Source organism: Protopterus annectens, chromosome 13.part0 (assembly GCF_019279795.1).
Source record: "Protopterus annectens isolate FY-2018-M chromosome 13.part0, PAN1.0, whole genome shotgun sequence".
In the NCBI taxonomy this organism is placed as follows: domain Eukaryota; kingdom Metazoa; phylum Chordata; order Ceratodontiformes; family Protopteridae; genus Protopterus; species Protopterus annectens.
Genome location: NC_056747.1, coordinates 615,855,931 through 615,869,090, shown reverse-complemented (window position 1 = coordinate 615,869,090; position 13,160 = coordinate 615,855,931). Strand labels below are relative to the sequence as shown.

Genomic DNA, 13,160 nt, shown 5'->3' with positions numbered 1-13,160 from the left:
CTGAGCAGAGAATCTTGAAAAGGTTAAAAGTGGGCAGGGGTATAAAAAGAAATTATGTACTCAACATACTGTTCCATCTGTGTTATCCATTTTTAGTCTTTGTCAACAAATGGGTTCAGGTCCGATCCTCAGATATGACTCTGCCACTTTCTAAAGATTCTAGGATGTGACTCTTGAGCTCTTCCCGTACCCATAATGCCCCTGATCACTACAATACCTCAAATGAACTTTGCTGCTATTATATGTATTATAATCAGAAAATACAATAACAATGCTATGACAGAAAAGGGATAGTTGAAAGATCAGGAGCTCAAACAGGAACTATGGTTCCTAACAACAATTCTTTAAGGTCTCTCCCAAAGTCATGGACAGGGAAAAGGAGGGAGGGAAGTTGAGGAAGAATGAAAATGGACAACACAGAAGGAAAGTTATGGTGAGTACATCACTTCTTTATCTGATGTTGTCATTTTCATTCGTTCCTCAACAAATGGGACAGAGTCCACAGTTATGGTAACCTTGGGTGGCTCTCATGGAAGGATGCTCAGGAGAACCTCAGAACCAAAGGCAGCTCTATTTCTAGAGATGATGTCCAATTTGTAATGAGCAATAAAAGTATCGGTATTAGACCAAGTGGCAGTTGCACCAATATCAGTACAGGCCCTTGCTCTAAAGGTAGCTGACATAGACATTGACCTGGTTGAATGCCCTTTTGATCGTCTTGGTAAGGTTATGCCTCTCAAGGAATAAACATAGGAAATACAATCGGTTATCCATTTAGCCAGTGTAGTTTTTGAAATAGATCAGTTTTTCTAAATTCCTTGGTCCTGTAAAGGTAAAAATAAAGTTGCCTATGTACATCAAGAAGATGGAGGTTGTATTCTCCTTTGTTTTCAAATCTGGGGAAGAAAATTTGCAAATCTATTACTTGAATGATGTTGGTTTCAGAGACAATTTTTGGTAAGAAGAAGGATTTGTGCATAAAGTAACCCTGTTGTGAAATATCAAATACGGTGGTTTGGAAGGTAGTGCTTGGAGTTCATATACTCGTCTTGCTGAAAAAGAAGTTATGTACCTACCATAACGTTCCATGTTAGTTGTCTTCATCTCACCTTCTTTCTTGCTTGTTGGGATCGGAGCCGACCCACGGGTCTGACTCGGCCATCTTCTATAGCTCGAGAGCTGTTTACTGGCTCAAGGCTACCCCTTATCCCATAATGCCTAGCGCTAGCTACCCAGATCTCATTTGTAATAGCTAACCCCAGACATATCAAGAATAATCTGACCAAACTAACAGGTTGGGCATATCTGTTATACTCTTTAAATCAGTAGAGGAAGCAAACCAGAAAATACTCAGCTGGCAAAATCTAAATTCCTCTTGGTCCAATAGGACAGGGGGATGGAGGGGGGGACGCAAGAAAGAAGGCGGGATGAAGACAACTAACATGGAACGTTATGGTAGGTACATAACTTCTTTATGTTAAATTGTCTATCTCAGCTTCATTTCTTGCTTGTTGGGACAGCGTCCCTAGCACCTATGATCCTGGGTGGCTCATTGGAACAGACTCTTCAGAACAGTGGAACCAAAGTTAGCTCTATTCCTGGAGGTCATATCTAACTTGTAATGAGAAATAAAGGTATGAGGAGTTGCCCATGTGGCTGCGGCACAAATAGAGTCCATGGGTAACCTAGATTGGAAAGCTACAGAAGTAGCTAAAGCCCTAGTAGAATGCCCTTTCGGTTTGGCAGCCAATTCTTTATTTCTTAGTTGATAAATGAAGGTGATAATGTGAGACAACCACCTAGACAGGGTCACTTTGGAAACTGGGAGACCTTGTTTACCCCTAGCACAGGAGAGGAAGAGTTGATCCGACTTCCTTATATCCTTAGTTCTGTGCAGGTTAAAAAGTAATTGTCTATGCACGTCCAAAAGGTGCAACTTGCATTCTGCCTTGTTGGTGTAGTTAGGGAAGAACACTGGAAGGTCTATAGATTGGTTTAGATTATTTTCTGAACACACTTTAGGAAGGAAGGATGGTAGTTCTCAGTGCTACTCTATCCTTGTGAAAAACTAAGTATGGAGAACGAACGCTTAGTGCTTGAAGTTCCGATACACGTTTGGCTGAAGTAATAACCAGAAAAAGAGTTTTCCAAGATAGAAACTTAAGGGAGCATGAAGCCGCAGGTTCAAAAGGGGGCATAATCAAGGAAGTTAATACCAAATTAAGGTCCCAAGGAGGAAGGGGATCTCTCACTGGGGGCCTAAGGAGAGTAGTCCCTCTAAGAAAGGCTTTACACAGCTTATGAGACATGATATTTAGATTAGCAAAGCCAACATGATAGTTAGAAATGGCTGCTAGTTGAACCCTGATTGTGGCAGAAGCGGACCCAGAGTGAAAAAGCTCAGTTAGGAATTCTAAGATCACGTGAACTGGGGCTGAAAAGGGATCTATGTTCCTAGCCTCTGCCCAATAAGAGAAGCGTTTCCATTTACTAGCATACGTTTTCCTAGTAGCTGATTTGTGAGAGGATACAATAATATCACGCACAGCTGGGAAAATGCTGGGAAGCCTGGCTAGGGTTGGAATTGGATCAACCAAGCTGTGAGATGGAGGGATCGATGCAGCTCTCCTGACTGATGGATCAGCAGGTCTGGAATAGGATCCAGGGCTGCTCGAGGAGATAACGGTGCAGGAATGGAAACCAAATCTGTCGAGGCCAGTAAGGAGCAATGAGGATCATTTTGCAACCCAACAAAGTTGCTTTCTGTATGAGTTTGGGTATAAGAGGAAAGGGTGGGAAGGGATAAAGAAGTCCCTGAGGCCAATCATGGACTAGAGCATCTCTGGGAGGATGACCGGGAAGCGGTAGAAGGGAGAAGTAGTTGCTGCATTTGGTGTTGAAGGGGGATGCAAACAGGTCGCAGCAAGGCTGTCCCCATTTGAGGAAGATGAGATCCGCAACTACCTGATTCAGAGACCACTCGTGAGGCATGAGAATAGCTCTGTTGAGCCTGTCCGTTATCACGTTGGATTTCCCAGGGATGTGCATTGCAATCAGAAATCGATGGGAGGAAATCGCCCACTGCCAGAGTCTGAGAGCTTCTCGACATAGGGGGTAGGACCTGGTTCCGCCCTGCTTGTTGATGTACCACACTACTGACAAGTTGTCCGTTTGAATTGCAATTGTCCCAGGAGGGAGTGAGCTCTGAAGTGCTTGCAACGCTAGAAACACATCTCTCATCTCCAAGACATTTATGTGCAGATGGTACTCGTGAGGTTGCCATGTGCCTTGGACTGTCATGCCCTGATAATGCCCCCCCCGCCCCATCAGTGAGGCGTCTGTGGTCACAGTGGCAACTGGAGGGGATTGGATGAATGGTCTGCCCAGAGACACTAGCGGGGAGACCATCCACCAGGAAAGGTGTGTTTTGCAAGTTTCTGTAATTATAATCATGTGGGACATGGGAAGTTGCTGAAAGGACCACTGTGTGTATATAAGCCACTGCAGGATTCTCATGTGAAAGCGGGCTAGAGGTATCAGAATAACTGCTGCGGCCATAGAACCCAGAGTTTGAAGTACCAACCGGGCTTGTACCTTTTTGCATTGCATGAGGATATGAACTTGCTGCCGAACTGTGGCCACCCTGTCCGGCGGTAGTCTTGCAGACATACTTCTTGTATCTTCATCTGCTCCTATGTAGGTAATAGATTGACAGGGCAACAAGGCAAATTTTTCGAAATTTATGGTAATTCCTAACTGGGCACAGATTGCGATTGTATAGTCCCTGGCTTGAAGAAGTTGATGCCTGGTAGTAGCAGTAAGGAGCCAGTCGTCTAGATAAGGAAACACCTGGAATCCTTGACGTTTCAGGTGAGCCGTGACCACTGCCATACATTTGGTGAACACCCTGGGGGCTGTGGTGAGACCAAAGGGCAGAGCTCTGAACTGATAATGACTGGCTCCCAGCCGGAAGCGAAGGAATCTCCAGGAGCGCCTGTCCATCTTAATGTGGTAGTACGCATCCTGGAGATCTATTGAGCACATCCAATTGTCCTGACCCAAAAAGGGTAGAGTGGACTGAAGCATTTGTTCTTTGAACAGACTTGTTCAGTCTGCTGAGATCCAAAATTCGTCTCCAGTCCCCTGTCTCTTTTGGTACCAAAAAGAACCTTGAGTAAGTTCCGGCTCTGAGTTGGTCTGCCGGGACTTCCTGATGACTCTTTTTACTAGCAGTCTTGAAATTTCTATGACTGCTTGGGCCTTCAGATTGGGTGGAACATCTGGGGGAGATTTGTTTGACGATAGGGGAGATTGGAAGAAGGGAATTACGTAGCCTCCGGATATGATTGATTGTACCCATTTGTCTCGCGTAATGTCTTGCCAGGCTTTTGGGTACAGTGAAAGTCTTCCCCTGACTGCCTCCAGAGGCAGACAGTCGGGCAAGCCTTCAGGGGTGCTGGAAGGGCTTGTCAGAGAACAATTCTCTGCCGCCCTGGTTCTGCGGACCCCCTCTGCCTCCAGGGCGGCGTCTGTTGTTGTTATTCTCTCCTCTGCCCATGGAGGAAAAATCACTACGTGTATCAGGCGAGGCTCCCTGGGATTTCCGAAACCACATTTTTCCACTCTTCTGACCTTTGGGATATGGTCTGGAAGGAGTGGAAAAACGGACTACCACGGCAGAGAGAGTCTTGCCTTCCTGTTCACACCTAGTGAGAGTGTCCTTCACCTGTGGTCCAAAGAGAAATGAACCGTCAAAGGGGGTGATGGTGAATGACGCTCTAAAGGGCTCCGCAAAATTACACAACCGCATCCATGCGTGTCTCCAAAGGGCCACACCTGTGCCTGCAGCTCTACTCGCACCATCAACTGCACAGGAAATGAGCCTCATGGAGGAGTTAACCACTGAATTAAGGGTCGCCAGCTGAGAAGATACTTTAGCTTGAACTCCTTCAGCTGATGGATCCTGGAGGGTATCTCCAAGCTCTTTTAAGAGATCCCTCTGAAGCCTGGTAAAATGGCACAAGTAATTCAGCGACCTCATGGAGAAGGTCGCTGAAGCAAACATTCGCTTCCCATATCTGTCCATAGTCCTAGACTCCTTGTTAGGAGGATGGACAGAGGAAGAAGTCTCCGCTAATTCCTTTTTAGTGGCTGCTGCTACCACCATGGCATCCACAGGAACACCCTTTGTAAGGAACTGTTTGTCAGGGGGTGCAGTAATAAATTTGCTGGGCCTCCTCGGGGTTGGTTCCACTGTGTCCGAGGCTGACCAAGCCCTTCTAGCCACCACAGACATTAGTGGATCGAAGGGGGGAGACACCCAGGAAGTGGAAGGGCGAGAACCAAATGCATCCAGGAATACGGATTCGTCCTCAGTAGGGGCTAGGGCAGTCCAGTTCCCCCTCTGCCTAAGCATTTCTAGGATGTCCATAAAGGAAACATCTTCAGAGGGGGATCTCGGGGACCCTTCCGATTCATCCAAATCCGTATCCGAAGTGACAGACTTGGGGGAGTCAATGTGCTTCCTCTTGCACTTTCTCTTCCGAGGGACCTCCTCTGAATGATCAGAGGAGGCCTTGAAAGAGGAGGAAACACCCAGTGGGGTGCTCTGGAGCGCTGGTTCCCCACGCTTGGGGTCTGGAGGAGGGACAGAGGTTGACACAGGTACTACAGGGGACGGAGTAAGCGGGGTTGAACGTGGTGCTGACTCATGGGCCAGTACACTCCTCATGACATTGAAGGCATCCCTGCCACGATGCAAAGAAGGATCCGGCTCCGAGGAAACCGGAATCCTCCTCCGCACCGAGGGGGACGGCTCCAAGGCCGATGTAGGAGCCGAGCTCGCCTGCGCCGAAGCTCTGAGAGGGAGAACGGGGTCGGACAAGGGTCCGATACCACTTGCCCCCTCAGACCCGACGAGGGAGTCTCGGCGCCCAGATCCCTCAACGGAAGGTAGCATCGAGGGGATCAGAGCCAATGACGGAACCGAAGGAGAAATCGTTATCGGTGCCGACGGTCCCACGATTCGAACCCCAACAAACTCCGGCTCCGAGCTCAGAGGAGTTGGAGGAGGAACATCGATTGAAGCGGACGGAGCCGGCACCTGTTGAGGAGGGCTGGATAACATTTTGGCTAGTGCCTACGATTTCAACAACCTACTGACCACTCTCTCCACATCGTGGTCTGAGAGTCTAGAAGATCGAGAGGAATGGGACGATTTATGACTGAGGTCACTTTGCAATAGGGGAGACCAAGGGGCCGAATGTATCGACTCTAAATACGGGGACCTCGGTCTCTTGTGGGTCCGAGACGGCTCCAACGATACTGGTGGAGCTGACTGAGAAGCAGCGTCCTCGGTTCCAGCCAGAACCGAGGTAGTTGGTAATGTTTGGACCAATGATGGCTCCGAGCTGGGAGCCGACGATTTGGTCGGTTTAGAAGATTTCACCGGCTGGGCCTTGGCTGGTGAATCCTGGGGCTTAAGGAGACCCCTTAAATCAACTTATTTTTGCGCTCCTGCAGAACCCTTGGGCTGAATGCGTGACATACAGAACAAGAGTCCTGCAGGTGCACTGCGCCTAAACAATAGACGCAAGAAGTGTGCCCATCTGTCAGAGACATTTTCTGACAGCATGAGTCACACTTCTTAATTCAGATACTTTGGATTCTTTAGACATCTCTACAGAAAAAATGTTTGGCCAAAGGCCCATACAAAAAACTATAAACACTATGTATAAACAGTAATCTATACCAAAAACACGAAAAACTACAGTGAAAAGTTCTTTTTTTTTTTTAAATAGGAAGCCTCTAACTTAAACGGCTACCTATAAATTAAAAGAGAGACTAAACTAAAAGAAAATGCTACAATAAGAAGGGGAAGGGGGGAGGGGAATAACTCTCTAACTTAAACGAGTTCTAAGGGAAAATTCAATTACACTAAAAACTACAATAAGGTTGAAAGACTAAACTATTGAAATATAACCCCTAAATAGCTAGAAAAATGTATTAAACTAACTTACTACAGCCTGTGCCAGTAATAACGAACCTCGCAGCTGAAGCAGCAAACGAGATCTGGGTAGCTAGCGCTAGGCATCATGGGATAAGGGGTAGCCTCGAGCCAGTAAACAGCTCCTGAGCTATAGAAGATGGCCGAGTCGGAGCCGAGGGTCAGCTCCGATCCCAACAAGCAAGAAATGAAGGCGAGATAGACAACTTAACATGTTATAGTTACCAAAAAGGCCGTTTTCCAGGAAAGAAACTTGAGATCTACTTTAGCTGATGGTTCAAAGGGAGAACGTATTAAAGTTTGCAAAACCATAGTGAGGTCCCAAGGTGGAGTAGAGGCCTTCACTGGTGGTCTAAGTAAAAAGGTACCCTTATGAAAGGCCTTACATAATTTAGATGATGCTACAGGAGAAGCATTACCTCCAATGTGATAATCAGAGATGGGTGCTAACTGAACCTTAACAGTGGAAAAAAACTTGCCCCACCTTGAAAAATCAAGGCTAAGAAATCTAGAACAGCTGGAAGCAGGGCAGTAAAAGGACCAAACCCTCCCTGATAAGCCCAAAAGGAAAACCTTTTCCACTTTGTTTTGTAAATTTTCCTAGTCAAAGCTTTATGAGATGAGACTAAGATTTTTCGAACTGGGGAGGAAAGCTTGGAATTTCTAACCATCATGGGAATTGCAAAAACCATATGGTCAACTTGAGGCCTGCAATGTCCAGGTGAATCTGCCTTGACAGGTGAGACAGGACGTCTGGACTGGGATCCAGTGTCCTTGGAGAACATAATAGGTGAGACCAAATAAGAGGACCAACAACTGTTGAGGCCAGAAGGAACCAATGAGGATTACTGTACTCTTCAACCAAAGTGCTTTCTGAAGAAATCTGGGGATGAGAGGTAGGCAGAGGCGGCTCGTGCTATTAGTCTGCAGGACTGCAGCCCCCCCCCCCCCCCAGCTGAAAAACATAACAGAAAATAAAATAAAAGAGAAAAGACAAGACAAGAAAAGAAAAGAAAAAAAAAATAATAAAATAACGCAACTTGCGGCATTTCCGATATCCGGACTGCTGGTGAACCAGTCTGGAGCATGCGCTCAAAATCCAGATTATCTCACCAGCTGTCCGGATTAGGAAGACAGCAATATCCCAGAAGTCTATACAGTTACAACTGTATAGACTGGAAGGGAATCAGACTGCAACATCCACAGGCTGGGTAGCACCCAGCTTGCATGCTCTGCTCTCACGGGAAGAACTAGGAAGAGCTTCACAAGCTTTTTACAACAGACCTTACAGAAGAACTAGGACAAGCCTTGTGGACTTTTTACAACGGACCTTACTAAGCTCTCAGGTATGGAACTAACAGACCTTACTAAGCTCTCAGGTAGGGAACTAGATTTTTGCCTCATAGTTGTTCTGTTCTGTTCCTCATAAAATTTGTGGTTTCTGTATTTTTGTGTCTTTGCACAGTAGTGCAGTGGTGCAGTGGAAGCATTGTTGCCTGACAGCTACAGGTTCTCTGGTTTGATTCTTGGCTTGCGTGCCTTCTGTGTGGAGTCTGCATGTCCTCCCTGTGTTTGTGTGGGTTTCCTCTGGGTGCTCTGGTGTCCTCCCATCTTACAAAGACATGAGTCTGGAGTGTTTCTCCCTGGGCCTCTGCTGAAAATTGGCTTTTGTTCCAAGTCAGACTTTCCTGGTTAACAAATATTAAATAAATAAAAATGACAAGCATTTGAATTTCAGATGTCATGTTCTTCAGAAAGTACATGGTAACACAAAACCTTTTATTCTAGCAATTTTCTAAGTTTATAAGATGGATATTTGAAATTTGTCCCTTTCTTTGGGACTGTATTCCTCCATTATTGGCTTCGCCCTAGGTTTTGTGTGCTAAGGTTGAGAGCTATGGTAAGAACTGAATTCACTGAATATGTTTGGGGGCTGTATTCCCCCATTACTGGTTTTGTCCAGGTGTTTTTTGCTAAGAGGTTGAGAGCTATGGTGAGAAATTAATTCACTGAATATGTTTGGGGGCTCTGTTCCCCCATTATTGGCTTTGTTCAGGTGTTTTGTGCTAAGAGGTTGGCAGCTAAGGTGAGAACTGAATTCACTAAATGGTAGCCATTTAAGTTTCAGTCTTCCTCTCTTTCACAAAACAGCTGACTTGGTACAGTGGTGTGCTGCTCTGACTGTTTTGCACAAGGTCCTGGGTTCAAGACATGGCAGTGAAATGTATGGTGGTAACACAGCATTTTATTCTAGCAACTTTCCAACATTATACTAGCAATGTTTAAAATGTGTCCCTGTTTTTTGGGCTTTTGTCCTCCACCCAATAAATTTTGTCTTTTTCCAGATTTCTTGTGCTGCAAAGTTCACAGATACAGCTGAGTGTTGAGTAGATTTTACAAGGAGCTGACAGCTGCAGGGGAGCAAATGTTTAGTGCTGCTTATGCTGAGTCAGATTGCACTGTTAATAGCACAACAAGTAGTGTACTTGCTTTTGATGCAGAAAAGGCTGTGGGTTCTACTCCCACAGTAGGTAGATGCATTGCTGATACTCTACTGTGTTTCAAAAGGGGTGGATGCTGCAGTCCCTTTTGTCGAAGATACCTAGTAACTATGAACCTGTTATCAGTTTGCCATCCATTCCCTATTGCAATATTACTAGCTTATCCTTTTTTAGTGTAACATAGGCAATTTATTCCTCAAGGGCAACAGGCACTTTATTTGTATTTTTGGCGAAGATACCTAGTAACTATGAACCTGTTATTACTTTGCCATTGATTCCCTATTGCAATATTACTAGCTTATCATTTTTTACTGTAACATAGGCAATTTATTTCTCATGGGCAACAGGCACTTTATTTGTAGATGAAACAATGAAATATAAAGTTGTTTGCTAGCAGCAACCTCTTCATTAGTTACAGATCTATTTAATGTGGAATTATTTAGATGACTTTTACTTCTTCAGAGATTATGCATATTGACTGATACTGGTGGACTGTAGAAGTTTGAGTAGACTTTTATGATGGAAATGTTCTGAATTGGGCAGTTTTGTCATTATTGGTGCATGCATTCTGTTTCACTGTTTACTGAAATTTTTTTTTAAAACAATACATTTAAAATGTCCTCTAAAACTGTACTGTATTGTACAAGGAATATAATTTAATACAATCAGGAAGATGTGTCAAAGAGCATGTGTATGTTTTGTGTGCAAGGGGCCTGTGATTTGAAAACAGCCCAAAGTTAATCTTTATCTGCTACCGGCAAAATTTATTTTCTTTGAATGTGGGTTTCAATGCTGTTTCAATGAATGTGAATTTCAAGGGCAGACAAGTTTTAATGCTAAGTCTGTTTTCATTGTGAGATTGCATTGCTTTGTTTAGCAGATATCTATTAGCGTTTGTGCTGTAAAATGCAAAATAAAACTTTCAAATTAAGCCCAAATCATTGCAGAAGTAAAGCAGAATGCACATTAGTGTTTATGGTAAATGGGGTGAAATAGCCAAGTAATGGTTCACTGGAATGGCTGCAGGGGGCGGAGGCTCCATTCGTCCATGATTTTGTGAGGGGGGAAGGGCAACAAACTCAAAGACAGCCCCGGCTGAACTATACCTCTCAACTGTCCAGATTTTTTGAGAATGAATAGATTTTTGCTTCTTATTTTTGGTTTGTTCCTCATAAAATTTGTGGTTTTCTGGCAAATCATTTAGGAATTAATTCACTAAATAATGACAGACACTGAGTTTCAGACTTCATAACCTTCAGACAAATGCATGCTAAAGCAAGACCTGTCATTCTATCAACTGTCTCAGGTTATACAAGAACAATTTTTAGTACTGTTTATATGTTTCCCCCAATATATTTGGCCTTGTCCAGATTTCCTGCATTAACAAGTTGAGAGGTACGTGCAAATAAATTGCTTTACAGAATTAGGCATATCCAAACCTCTCAACTGTCCCCGATTTTGGCTCAAAATGTTGCTCTTCCCCTAATAATCCCTCTGCAAAATGGCAATTTTGGAAGAAAACGTGGAGGGTTTACAATTAATAAATAACTGTAAGAATCAGAGTTATAGATTACTTTTATTTCAGAAATGCACGTAGATTCTTTTATTTTGTCAGCTGCTCAAGTTAGCAGTACTAATATTAAAAAGTGTTCCTTCTTTGACATGTTCCCTTTGCATCACATTTTTGGTCCGTTTTTCATAAAATTGTGTTTTTTTGGCAAATTAGTGGCAATCATTAAAGACTGAAGTTAGAAAATAATGACAGACACTTGAGTTTCAGATTTCATGCCCTTCAGAAAATTCATACTACTGCAAGACCTACTATTCTATTATCTTTCTAAGTTTATAAAAGCAATATTTAAAAACTGTCCTTATTTTTGGGCCTTTGTCCCACTTCTTTGTATGGCTTTGTCCACATTTCTTGCTCTGAGATTGAGAGGTATGACAAATGTGTCAGGGCCATCACAGACAGCCAGAGACATTTCAAATTGTGACATACTTGTTGCACTCCACTCCACCAGGTAGTGACTCTGGATGTGTCCAAGCAAGGCAAGGAGCAGTTATGCAGTGTAAATGTGCAGAGTATCCCCCCATCCAAGGTAGACATAAGTACTACAGTGGCTTTTCATCTGTCCTTGATTTTGCAGAATGTTCTGGTTTCTGTCATATTTTTATACTGCTGATTTATGCTTATTATTATTCAGAAAGTGCCTGTTGCTCTTTGTTTAAGTAGCAATGCTTTAATGACCATCAGGTAAGCTTGTCTGAGATTGTAGGATGCAAGTAAGCTTTAATAAGCATACTGTAAAAGAACTGCCAACATTGAAAGCCTTTCTGTCGTTGCCACGCAGAGAATACTTACATAACTAGATAAAGTATGAGCCCTGGGTATTGAAATGCATACGACAGTATTTGTAATAAAGGACAGGATTACATTATTTTAAGACGCTCATTACATTTGTTGGAGACTTGCAGTCATCTTTGCAGGCTTTACCTGTAAACTAAACAGAATGCCAGTCTATCGTGTATGGTCCATGACCTGTGCAGTAATCCTTTAAGAAATGCATCTTGAGCTTGTTTCTTGTTTGCTTTTCATTTTTTACTTTGATCATGTTTTCCCCATGAAACAAGTATATAGTTGTTGTCAGGCAGCAGGTCTTTTTTGGATAAGACACATCTTTACAAGTGGGGGTATCACAGAGATTGCTACTTTCAGCATGTTACTTGGTACTTTAATAAAGCTGAAGATAAATTATAATTAGAACTGCCCGCGGTTGGGTAGAGTTCGAAAGTCATGCGTGCGTAAATGGGCGTGCCTTCATTGAAGGTTGGGCGTCGAGCTGGCACCTTGGAGTTTCGTAAAAATCTACTGCCAATCATTAGTGGACCGGAGTTCCGCTGTGGCGACCCCTTACCAGGAAAAAGCCGAAAGACAAACAACAACAACAACAACATAAATTATAATCAGAACTGCAGTGCAAGGAGAAGTGGTTTGAGTTGAGTGCTGCTTGTTTTTCTTATACTTGATTATGAGTAGCATTCCAGTAATGTATTTAAAAAGTAATTTATTTTTTTCATGCCTCACAACCTTTTTGTTTCCATCTAGATATTAAGTAAGCTGCCATGCAGCCAATGCACTGAAACATATTTTTTCTTCTGCACTTCATTTTGTCTTGATTGGTCTCTCATAATGACGGTTTGGCACCCAGGGCAGCGTATTTAATTAAAGTTATAGTTTTGTGGTTTTGAGCTTAGCTACTCCCCTTTCTAGTTGGCCGCACCCCTTCCCATTGACCTCACCCATTCATCTGTCTCCTGCAGCCCCCCTTTGAAGTTACTAGCCGCCACTGGGTAGGTGTGGCTAAGCAGAAAGGAGACTGGAAGACCAAACATGGACTAGAGCATCTCTCAGTGACTGTCACTTGAGATGGGATAAGGGCAAAGAACCTGCTGCATTTGTTGTTTAGAGGTGATGCAAATAGTTCGTAGCACGGTTGACCCCATTTGTGGAAGATCTTATTCACCACAAATTGGTTGAGAGACCACTTGTCACTCTCCTACTTTGGATACAATAGAAGAGTCTTCATGGGTTCTGTTCAAGCAACTTTATTGTATACAAACACATCATGATACAAGTTTACAGACTTTAACTT

General features: G+C 43.7%; 1 protein-coding gene across 3 annotated transcripts in view; it reads right to left on the bottom strand.

The window, feature by feature from the left end:
- TEX14 (testis expressed 14, intercellular bridge forming factor) overlaps positions 1-13,160 on the bottom strand; it is a 3,435,352-nt gene that overhangs the window by 2,913,105 nt on the left and 509,087 nt on the right. The window lies entirely within an intron of this gene.